This window comes from Schistocerca nitens, chromosome 5 (genome assembly GCF_023898315.1).
Source record: "Schistocerca nitens isolate TAMUIC-IGC-003100 chromosome 5, iqSchNite1.1, whole genome shotgun sequence".
Lineage (NCBI taxonomy): Eukaryota > Metazoa > Arthropoda > Insecta > Orthoptera > Acrididae > Schistocerca > Schistocerca nitens.
Genome location: NC_064618.1, coordinates 449,043,219 through 449,055,253, shown reverse-complemented (window position 1 = coordinate 449,055,253; position 12,035 = coordinate 449,043,219). Strand labels below are relative to the sequence as shown.

Below are 12,035 nucleotides of genomic sequence, written 5' to 3'. Positions count from 1 at the left end.
CTGTATCTGAAATGAGAACATAGCAGCCGCTCGAGTCACACATCGGCTTTACTGATGATTCGTGTCAGCGCACGTCAGAGAAATACAACTGCCTAGCAGTACTAACTTTCGTGAGCCCTCGGTGGAGTATCAAGGAATAAGCACCCACCCCTTAAACGAGCACACTGGTGTAGTACTGGTAGCGGGCGGTCGTGCTCCCCAAATCGCAGATGTAGATCAGGTTGTCAAGTGCTCTGTATGTTCCAGTCGGTTCGATGCCATCAGCGCAGTAAGACCGAACGAAATTGAAACTTGACAGAGTTGCAGTATGAGCAGGCTGTGAATCAAGTTGCACTAATTATTGGTGCGTCAACGCGCGCCCTTCAACGTATTAGCGGTTTTGTTTTTCATGTTGATATTCCGGTTGCTGTGCGTTTATTTATCAATTGTCGTTTTTATTTGTAGACCACTGTTACTATCTGAGTTTACATGTTGTCATTTTGTCATTTAGAGATGGAGAGTGGAGCTGTGGACTCTAGAAAATGAAATGCCAACTGAAGTAATCGGAATATTCCCGACATATTCTTCTATTTGAGTTCAGTAGAGAGGTGGCAGCAGCCTAGGCAGCCAGAAACACTTGCACTGAAATGAAATGTATGTGAAATCTTATGGGACTTAACTGCTAAGGTCATCAGTCCCTAAGCTTACACACTACTTAACCTAAATTATCCTAAGGACAAACACACACACCCATGCCCGAGGGAGGACTCGAACCTCCGCCGGGACCAGCCGCACAGTCCATGACTGCAGCGCCTTAGAAAACACTTGCACTGTGTATGTGGATAATGCCATTGGACAGAGCACATCAAGAAAATGGTTTTCGCGTTTTAAGGAGGATACCTTTAACATTAGTGACACTCCAAGTTCAGGAAGACCTCCGGGGTTTGATGAAGATCATTTAAACGTATTAATCCACAATGATCCATGTCAGTGTAATCGAGAACTGGGAGATTTGATGATCTGTGATCATTTCACCTCCATGTGACAATTGCATGCAATGGAGAAAGTTCAAAAACAGGTTGTGTGGGTATCACATCCCAATTTACAAAAATCCATGTGCATTTCTGCTTGCTCCTGGCCGGCCGTAGTGGGCGAGCGGTTCTAGGCGCTACAGTCTGGAACCGCGCGACCGCTACGGTCGCAGGTTCGAATCCTGCCTCGGGCATGGATGTGTGTGATGTCCTTAGGTTAGTTAGGTTTAAATAGTTCTAAGTTCTAGGGGACTGATGACCTCCGTTGTTAAGTACCATAGTACTCAGAGCCATTTGAACCACTTTCTGCTTGCTCATTATCAATTGGCTCGTGAACATCATCGACTATTCCTATCCTGCATCGTTACTGGTGACGAGAAATGGTGCCTTTACGCTAACAGAAGGAAAAGAAAGGAACGGACGAGCCCATACAAAACAACAACTCCCCGTACAAAGACCTGCGCACATCCGCAAAAGTGAATGCTATACATCTGGTGGAACAGCGATGGCATGGTTTACTAAGAACTGCTTCCCCGACGTGTTACCATCACTGCTGACATTTATTATCAACAACTAAGATGTGTCGCAGACGCAATCCAAGAACAACTCCAAGGAAGACTGCGTCAAGTGATGGTTCAAATGGCTCTGAGCACTATGGGACTTAACATCTGTGGTCATCAGTCCGCTAGAACTTAGAACTACTTAAACCAAACTAACCTAAGGACATCACACACATCCATGCCCGAGGCAGGATTCGAACCTGCGACCGTAGCAGTCGCGCGGTTCCGGACTGAGCGCCTAGAACCGCTAGACCACCGCGGCCGGCGAAGTGATGCTACTCCACGATAATGCCAGCTCGCACTCAGCTAAGCTGACAAAAAACACTATACAATAATTGGGTTGGAAAAGGCATTCCGCACCCACCTTTTCCCCTGATCTTGCATCCTCAGATTTTCACCTTTTCCGCTCTCTGTCGAACAGCCTTCAAGGAACATCCTTTCCGGATGAAAACGCGCTTCGAACATGGCTCGACGAGTTCTTCGCCTCAAAACCATGTGCTTTCTATAGTCCTAGAATCGAAAAGTTAACTCAGAGTTGACAAACTGCTATAAATAGCGAAGGAGAATATACTGCTGATGACCCAAGTCTCTGTTATGTGTATCTGATGTGTTTATTAAACTAATGGAGAAACTCTGTGAACTTATGCACCTACCTAATATTTACAGTATTTACAAGAAATGCTGTACCACTCGTAGCCATGTAACACGGTGTAAGAACAGTGGTTGTGAAAACAGCCTAACCGACAAGGAATACAGGCGACTGTCACTCCTTGTCAACGACAATAGTTTCAAACTCGGCAGTAATTGCTGCCGTCAGTGAATGAATGTCCACCTCAAACAGTTTCTGAGCATTGCTACGTGTACTGCGTGCAAAGGACATTGGAGGTCGGGTAACTCCAAACCGTCATTCTCACTGTGATCTAGCTCCAGTGGGTCAGACAACAAGGAAACTGGATAGTAGCTAACTGGAAGAGTGTACTATGGTCCACTGATTCGGGATTTTGCATCTTTTCAAATAATGCAAGGCGTCGAATGCACCGAGTGTATGAAGGGTGTAGTTTACGACGGAGGTGGTTCTTTAATGTTTTGGGGATATTTTCCATATAATGGCTGTAGCCCACTCATTTTGGTTACCGTGAATAGATATAAGGATGTTTATTTAAACAACCTCAGTGACCAAGTTGCGCCCTTTCTTCTAAGTCATCTTGATGAACATACCATGTACATTTGCGCCTTAAAAGATGACAATAGCCGTGGTCACAGGGCTGCACGCGTACGTTCCTGTTTTGACGAATATTCAGCCACCGTATCACATTTTTACTGATCCGCGCGCGTGCTTGTTTGTTTGTGTGTGTGTGTGTGTGTGTGTGTGTGTGAATGGTTTTGATGACTGCATGTATATCGTAGTGTTATATGTGTGTCGTAACGGACGATTGTCGAATTGGAACAATGAAGCATTTAGGTTTAATACTTATACGGCCCCCGTAGCCGAAGTCGCTAATGCATGCTTGTGAGATGACGTTCAACTCGGAGGTAAGCCGGTTCTAATTCTGGCGGTGACAAATTTTCATTGCCAGTATTTGGCCAGCAAATGGATGAGAGACGGTGGTGTAAACTTCCTGATCGCTAGTCTCTTTGCCAACGTCCTGGTCTACATTTCAAACCTCACCGCAGTGTCTCATGAAGTGACGTCATGTGAGACTGTTGTTGGCGATCCGTACATCGGATTGGGACGTTAAACTCGGCTGTCTTTTAGCGCTATTGGAGAGGTGCAGGCTATGTGTCGGCACCTGATATAACCCTCCCTTTTCCCTTCATCTATAGCAACACAAGCCCAACATTGCAGTATAAGAGTACTCATCACAGTAATCCTCATGAGACAAGTACACATTTGTCAGTTCATAACAAGTCGGAGGAAGGCAAATCACTTCTGCTAGGACGTTGCCAAGCGCGGCAATACAGGTTTCCTTGCATCTGAACTCCTATATTCATTCCCTGAGTATGGAACAGCTATGACTTTTGACTAAGAAGCGGTATGAAATGGGACCACCACATAAAATTGGTATTAGGAAAGGCGAATGATAAATTCTGATTTGTCGTTAAGATTATGTGAAAAAGTGTACAATACGCTAGTGTGATCAATCCTGGAGTAGTGTTCCAGTGTTTGGAGTTCTTATTAAAAAGGCGTAACAACAGACGCCGAACGATATCTTTTTGTAGCAGCGATGACATCTTTATTTGTATTTGTGGGTCTCACTTTATTTGCCGTTGATTTCGGTGTTACATTAGACCATCTTCAGGCCCCTCGGTGATACCAGGTGATCATGTGGATACAGGATAATCATCATTATACATCGCAGAGACGGTACAAAAAAATCGATGAGCTGCCACCGTTCACACTATAAGCGGGAAAGACGATGCAGCACAGTGGAAATCGATTTCTTTATTCTGTATGAGATGTAGAATGATGACTACCCAGTATCCAATTTCACCTGGTACCATAGAGAGACCTGAAGATGGTGAGACAGCGAAATCGGTTGTAAATAAAGTAAATACAGCTAACGGCGTCATCACTCCCATGTAAAGGTACAGTAACAGCTGTCGGCCCATGATCTACCGAAAGATGTATGTAGAGAGAGACACTGAACGAATTCATAGACGCCCTCCGCTGCTAGGATCATAAAAGGTAGGTATAGTCTACACGAATGTGTAACTCGTATGAGGCGCTGAGAACCATAAGGGCCCAAAGCATGGACACAAAATTTTGAGAATGCAAGTGAATATTAGAGAAATTGATGAGGCAGCTTTCTGCGATTGTTCATATTTACAACGTGGGTCTATATCACAAATGAAGCTGGTTCACCATAAGATGAACAGATGCCAGAGACATGACTACATGCTATGCAGTCAACGTGTGCTTTGTGCCCTTACGGTTCTCAGCGCCTTATATGTTCGGGTAACGAAAAAAAGGCCACAATCTGTTAGGCAAGGTTGGGGAAACTGTATTTGAGGAAGATTGTATGACCATGTCGTTGCGACCATCGTGTATTTCACACGGACTAAGTTAAGACAGATTACGAAGCGTACAGAGGCACATAGTGATATTCCCTCTCTCAGTACTTCGATGGAGTACGACAGAAAACCATTAATATTAATACGAAATATCTTTCTCTACACATCGAATACGGTGGCTTGTGGAGAATATATAAAGGTAGTTGTAGAAAGTGAATGAAATGGTAAATTCTGTCGCCAACAATAGGGTGACTCTCTCCAGTAGTACCAAAGGGACACTAAGCAAAACGCCTGCATCTGACAGACAGAGCCCTGTCAACACATGAAAACATTCATTCTCCATGAGAGATCGCACACATCTTTGGGGTGTAATCCGGGACACTGACGCAACGTCTGATGCCGATTGCCCGTCAAACATTAAATACACCTGCAATGAATCAGGACATTGGCGAACGTTATCTAGCTCGGCATCAGAGACGGTTATCTGAAAATCTTGTATCCATAAAATAGCAGGAAGCCTGATAAAAGGAACAATCTATCGCACGTCAATGCAGGATTTTCTAAAATCCCTTAGCTGTTTTAATGCTACAACACCCAGGCGACTGTCTCCCACGGTTAGCTCTGAGTTAGCTTTCCATTTCTTTGTTGTTTTTTTTTATCTTCTACACGAATGAAAATAGAAATCTGGGGTGAATTTTAGCTTATGCCCAGAATTAAAAAGATATTTTTTCGAGAGAATCGTCTTTTTTACAGGTATACATCTTTTACAAGCATGCGCGTAAAACCTTGGGGAACATTTTACAATTACATTTAGGGTAAAAGTTTTCATTTGCGTATCATAATGTTCAATGTGCCCTCGAACGGAAGCCTGACAGACATCCAGACGATAGTCAAACTCGTCCCATAATTTTGTGAGCATATCTGTAGTTACTGCGCCGGCCGTGGTGGCCGAGCGGTTCTAAGTGCTTCAGTCCGGAACCGCGCGACTGCTACAGTCGCAGGTTCGAATCCTGCCTCGGGCATGGATGTGTGTGATGTCCTTAGGTTAGTTAGGTTTAAGTGGTTCTAAGTTCTACTGCATTCATTGTTATCGCCATGCGACATTGCAGGTCACTCAAAGATTTTGAAAGGTGAGGTACAAAGACGAAGTATTTCACAAACCCCCACAAAAAAATCACATACCGTGAGATGAGGAGACCTTGTAGGTCAATGGTGTTATAAAAGACCCATATGGCGCGATGTGCAGTGCCGAACTCTCAACGAAAGTCACGATGCACAATTGTAACTGAATAGCAACTGCTGAAACGGAGGACGCGAAATGTCTTTTGTTTAGATGGGTAGATCACATAACTAATGAGGAGGTATTGAATAGAATTGGGGAGAAGAGGAGTTTGTGGCACAACTTGACGAGAGGAAGGGACCGGTTGGTAGGACATGTTCTGAGGCATCAAGGGATCACCAATTTAGCATTGGAGGGCAGTGTGGAGGGTAAAAATCGTAGAGGGAGACCAAGAGATGAATACACTAAGCAGATTCAGAAGGATGTAGGTTGCAGTAGATACCGGGAGATGAAGAAACTTGCACAGGATAGAGTAGCATGGAGAGCTGCATCAAACCAGTCTCAGGACTGAAGACCACAACAACAAACTATATTGTCGCCATCTCGACTCAAAATACATTTGACAGTGAACGAGCGAGGGAGCTAGCTGCACTATAGAGACACTTACCAACAGCCACATAAACCAGCAACTTACAACGGGTACCATAGTCAACTTTTATTTATTGTCCATAAGTTTAAATTGACCCCAAAATTCCATCCTCGTTCACATAGAAGATCCACTGTTCAGCCAGAACATTATGACCAACTACCTAATAGCCGGTATGTCCAATTTTGTCACAGATAACAGCGGCGATGCGTCGTGTCGTGGAAGCAATGAGGTCCTGGTAGGTCGATGGAGGGAGCTGACACCACATCTGCACACACGAGTCACCTAATTCCATTAAATTTCTGGGAGAGGGGCGATGAACTCTGACGCCGCGTTGAATTATATCCCAAATGTGTGCCAGCACACAAACTGGAAATCTTAACTGTGTTCTCGGATCACTCCATCACACTGCTGGCCTTGTAACATTGCGCATTATCGCGTTGAAAAACGGCACTGCCGTCTGGTAACATGGGCGTCTTGAAGGGGTGTACGTCATCTGCAACCAGTCTACGATACACCTTGGCCATCATGGTGCCTTTCACAAGCTCAATGGACCCATGAATGCTCACGTGAATGTCTCCCCGAGCATAATGAAGCCGCCGCCAGCTTGTCTCCATCCTGCAGTACAGGTATCAAGGAGCTGTTCCCCTGGAAGACGATGGATTCGGGCCTTCTCATCGGTGTGATGAAGAAGGTATCGGGATTTATCAGATCACACGACGCTCTGTCACTGCGTCAATGTCCATTGTCGATGGTCACGTGCCCATTTCTGTCGTAGTTGCCGATGTCGTGGTGTTAACATTGGTACATGAATCGGTCATCGGCTGCGGAAGCCCATAGTTAGAAGTGCCCGGTGCAATGTGTGTTCGGACCCACTTATACCCTGCCCAGCATTAAAGTCCGACGTTAGTTCCGCTAAGTTCGCCACCAGCACTGTTTTCCCAGTCAGCCCAGCTTTTGTAGCATCTGTAGTGAGGGGTGGCCGCCCAACGTCTGGATGTGATTACACCTGGGTTTCACCCCGTGTTGAAGACACTCACCACAGCACTCCTCGAACACCCGTGTAGTTTCCGAACTGCTCGTGCCTAGCTTCCGGACCATCACAATCTGCCCTCGGTCAAACTCAGATAGATCGCGAGACTTCCCCGCTCTACGCAGGGACAGCGCGCTCCCTGGTACCACATGCACCTTGCGTATGTCTGACAAGCAGTCATTCCTTGCCAGGTTATGCTGCTATCACCTGGACGGGTGTATGTCGACAGTAGGTCGGTGTTCATAATGTTCTGGCTGATCAGTGTATAGTCTTGTGGAATCGGATGAGTCGTTTCGAAACACTCTGTTGTGTAAGTAAAATTTGGAAGCCTAACTGAAACTGAATGGATGAAGGTTTGAACCTTGTGAAACTTCTTGGGTCAGACATTTATCAATTTCATTAAACTGAAGTATTCTAAGCGTCGTTAAGTTCGAGAATCTTCCGACAAATTTTTGTTCGTTATTCGTTGCTAGAAAGGTGAGAAACGGCATGAACGTTGGCGACGTCTGCAGGATTGTAAAAAAAAAAAATTTGAAATATCTGTTAGCATAATTATGGAGTCCATGTGTCATCCTGTATAGGTAAGATGTTCTCCATTTCATACTGTATAGTTCGCTATACGTATCATTAAAGTCTGACTTAAAAATCCTGCGCACCAAGTTAAATGATGCAGAAGTATGTATTCAGAACCAGCGAGGTCCATATCCGGACAACCAGATCAAGGTTTCTCTACATCAGTTATAGGTGAATGCCAGGATGGCTTCACTGAAAAGGAGGCGGCGAATTATCTTCACAATTTTTGGCCAATCCGGGTCTGTCCTCCGTCTCTAACACCCTTGTTGTTCCTTCAAAATAATGTCTAGACATCTGGCGCTGCGAGGAAGTATCTCAACTTAATCTGAAAGGAACGAGTCCAAATCTGATCATAACTTCCCGACCATGTCCAACACTGTCCTCGAGAAGGCAGACGTCTATTCTTCTCTCGTCTTACTGGTCCTAGACGTTAGACCCTCCAGAAGAAAATCCCTATTCGTGTGCAAGGCAGACATGACCAATGAAAATCAAGGACTAAAAAAAAAATAGTGCACTATAATGGGATCGCAAGTGACGCTCCACATTCAGTTCCATAATGACATCCTGATAATAACAATCCAGTTGTATCTATAGTTGACATAAAAAAATCTAAACTGAAGGATGTCATAAGACATCAACTATACGAATTAACAGCTGTTTTGAATTTGTAAAAGGTTGAAATGGTGGTACTGAAGGGGTAAGTTATGTAAAAAACTGAAGTTTATTTGTACTTCACGACTGGCCAGCTTCGGCCTTAGAAACTCATGTCCAGTGGTAGAAGGGGTAGGGATGGGGAAAAACCTTCCGGTGAAAACCTATACGGTGTTTTGTTTCTGAATAACCGGTATTTTTCAGTATGTGTTTGGTTTCGGTTAAGAGGTGTTTTTATGTTTTACTAATAATCGGGTAAAGAACCGAAACATCAATTAGCCGTAGCACCAGTGTTAAAATTTGTCGTTTTTAAATAAACCTTTCATGAAGAACGAATAATTTTCGTTCGTAAAATTTGCATTGCTTTGAAATATTACATTATTACAGAAAATGGGAAAAGGGAATAGTGCTATTTTAATAACAATGATGACAGGAACGAGCAACAAACACATAGCATAAGAACTGGTACATCGTTGCTGAGAACAAGAATCTACCTGTTACCACGTGGCTTGGCCTGTTAGATGGTACGCGTGTACATGCAGTGCGCAAGGCTTCCCCAACTCCCACCAGGTCTATATGGTAGTTCCTCACTCTCGTCGTCAGACATCATATGTATTACAGAATAGCACCAAACCCAGTCTGGAAGTATTTTACTAAGTGTGATATCCATAAAGTACAATGCTCCATTTGCTTGACAAGTTTAAAAACGGGAGGAGCCACAACAAACGTGCGACGTAAAATAAGGAAAGAACTTAATACTTAACAATTCATTTACAGTTAGAGTAAAAATTAAAAGCAGCTGGTCCACTGCCTGTGTTTACATAACATGCCTTTACCTGCTTGTAGCCCTTCAAAATCTCAGGATAGCACTGACTATCCGCAATATCCAAATAGTGGTATGATATCCGATTACAACACGACTTTTGAGCAATGTTTTAAAAAATCAAAATCAGTAGGTGAATATTGGTGATTTTTTATGGAAGTCAACCGCTTATCACTTTTCGAGAAAAGCAGGGAATTGTGGACGAAATAAGTTTTCTTTTATTTACCTATTTAATTCAATAAGTTGATTGTGTGTATCTTGAAACTGAAGGAGCCAAAATTTTTCGGCCTTAATTGGATTTTTACGTTTGTTACAGGAAATAATGGTAACAAAGAACCGGAAATCGGTTACTACAGAAACCCGTTATTTTTACCGGTTTTAACAGTCCTGTTAAACTGGCGTTGAAAAAAAAAAAAGAAAAAACATGTAACCGAAAATCTGTCGCTTCAGCGGTAACCGCCATCCATAGCAAGGAGCAGCAACATATACCAGCTGTGACGATCTTGGAAAACGACACAGTACGTCTCAAGCTTGCAGTGATGCTGCCAGTAAATCAGCTGTCACTTTCTTGTGAATCGGGAGATACACGTGTTACTGACATGTATCGCTATGATATTTCTTTCTTTGGAAGAATATGCAATGGAACTACCTTCACTCGACGAAAGACGTTGTGTGAGGGTTAAATAGGAGGTGCCAACTGGTAGTGTAGCTTCCAGTGTCCTCAGAAAGATCCAAAATGCTCCTGAGAATTAAAGTAAATGTGGTACATAGCATATCATCTTTTGAAGCACGAGGATATCTTGGATATGATGTTTCTTCGGGGCTGAGAATGGGAATCCGTAGTCTACTCAAGATTTGCGGTGTAGTATCGGACTATTTTTAAATGTTAACATAGCTTCGATGTATATTTTCCGTTATTGGCAATGGCACAATTAATTAAGAACAAATTTCTCAATGAACTTTCTTATCGATGGTTCTTATATTGCTGCACTTCAGGCCTATCACTAATTTCGAGGTGCAAGGAAAAGCGAAAATGTGTTGGCGACGAGGAGTCTGTAGTTTCGTAAGCGCCGCGGTGGCAGCTGGAACTGGTGTGGCAAGTGGACGGTTCGCCATCCAGCAGCAGGCGTGGGCTTCTCTGGCCTGGACAGCGTGTGTCGTCAGACGCAGCACCCGTTGTGAAATTTGCAATTGTCTGCGCGAGCTGCAGCACGTTGGTGGTAAGCTTTCCGTGTCAGGTACAATGTGGCCTATAAAACCAGTTCTGCTCAATGTGCGAGGGGCGTTCAGTAAGCATTGTAACATATTTTTTTCTTAAAGCAGATTGACTTTATTCAGGGTTTCACTACACCATATTATTATATCTGACGGTAGTATCTGTTCCCGAAAGAACAGTTACCGTAGATGACCATGCAGCTTGCTAGAAATGAAATGATAATTAAATGGACACCCTAGCTGCAAACAGGCGTTGGTGTACTTCATTGTGGACATGTTGAAAATGTGTGCCCCGACCGGGACTCGAACCCGGGATCTCCTGCTTACATGGCAGACGCTCTGTCCATCTGAGCCACCGAGGACACAGATGAATAGCGCGACTGCAGGGACTTATCCCTTGCACGCATATTATTCCCCACACTTTTGGCTACAGAACCCTGTTTTTCAACATAATCTCCGTTCAATGCGACGGCCTTACGCTACCTTACTGGGAGGGCCTCTATGCCTGCATGGAACTGTTCTACTGTTCGACCTCGGAGTCAACATCATGCTGCATCAACTGCCTCTCCATCTTCCACGTACTGCTTCCCGAGGAGTGCATCCTTCATTGAACCAAACATATGGAAGTCGGAAAGTGCGAGATGCAGGCTACAGCCTGAGGATGAAGAACGTGAGAAAGAACAGTCCAATAACGTTCTGTGAGCTCTTCTCGGATGTGCAGACTTGTGCGAGATTTTGCTTTGCCATGGAGAACGAAAAGTTTGTTTGCATTTTTGTGGCGGAGAACACGCTGAAGTCGTTTCTTCAGTTACCTGAGAGTAGTACAATACACTTCAGAATTGATAGTTGCACCATGAAGAAGGACATCAAACAGAATAACTCCTTCAAAGTTGCGGAAGACCGTCGGCTGATGGCTCGGCTCTGAGCTTTTTCTTCGGAGAAGAAGTGGTGTGGCGCCACCACACGGACTGCCGCCTTGTTTCCGGTTCAATGTGATGAACCCATGTTTCGTCGCCTGTGACGATGTTTGAGAAAAAAAATGTCACGATCAACCTCGTAATGCGCAAGCAATTCCGCACAGATGGTCCTTCGTTACTCTTTATGGTCCTCTGTTTGGCGGCGAGAAACAAAGAGCGGGCGCACATGTTTGAGAACCCCAAATGATTGACGAGTGTATCTGCACTACCAACTGAGACGCCCAGTTGCTCAGCGAGGTGTTTAATTGAGATCCGTCGATCACCACGAATGAGAGCGTCCGCACGTTTTAACACTGCAGGGGCCATAGCTGCGTGCGACTGGTCGACACACGGGAGATCGTGTAGGTTTGTGCGCCCTTTGTGTGATGATGACAGACGCCTCGCCCAGCGACTCACCATGCTTCTGTTCACTGCCAGGTCTCCGTACGTATTCTGCAAGCGCCTATGAATAGCGGCGATGCTCTGGTTTTCCGCT

At 44.5% G+C, this 12,035-nt stretch overlaps 1 protein-coding gene across 3 annotated transcripts in view; it reads right to left on the bottom strand.

Moving 5' to 3' along the window:
* The window catches only part of LOC126259584 (peptide transporter family 1-like), a 422,849-nt gene that overhangs the window by 330,607 nt on the left and 80,207 nt on the right, over positions 1–12,035 (bottom strand). The window lies entirely within an intron of this gene.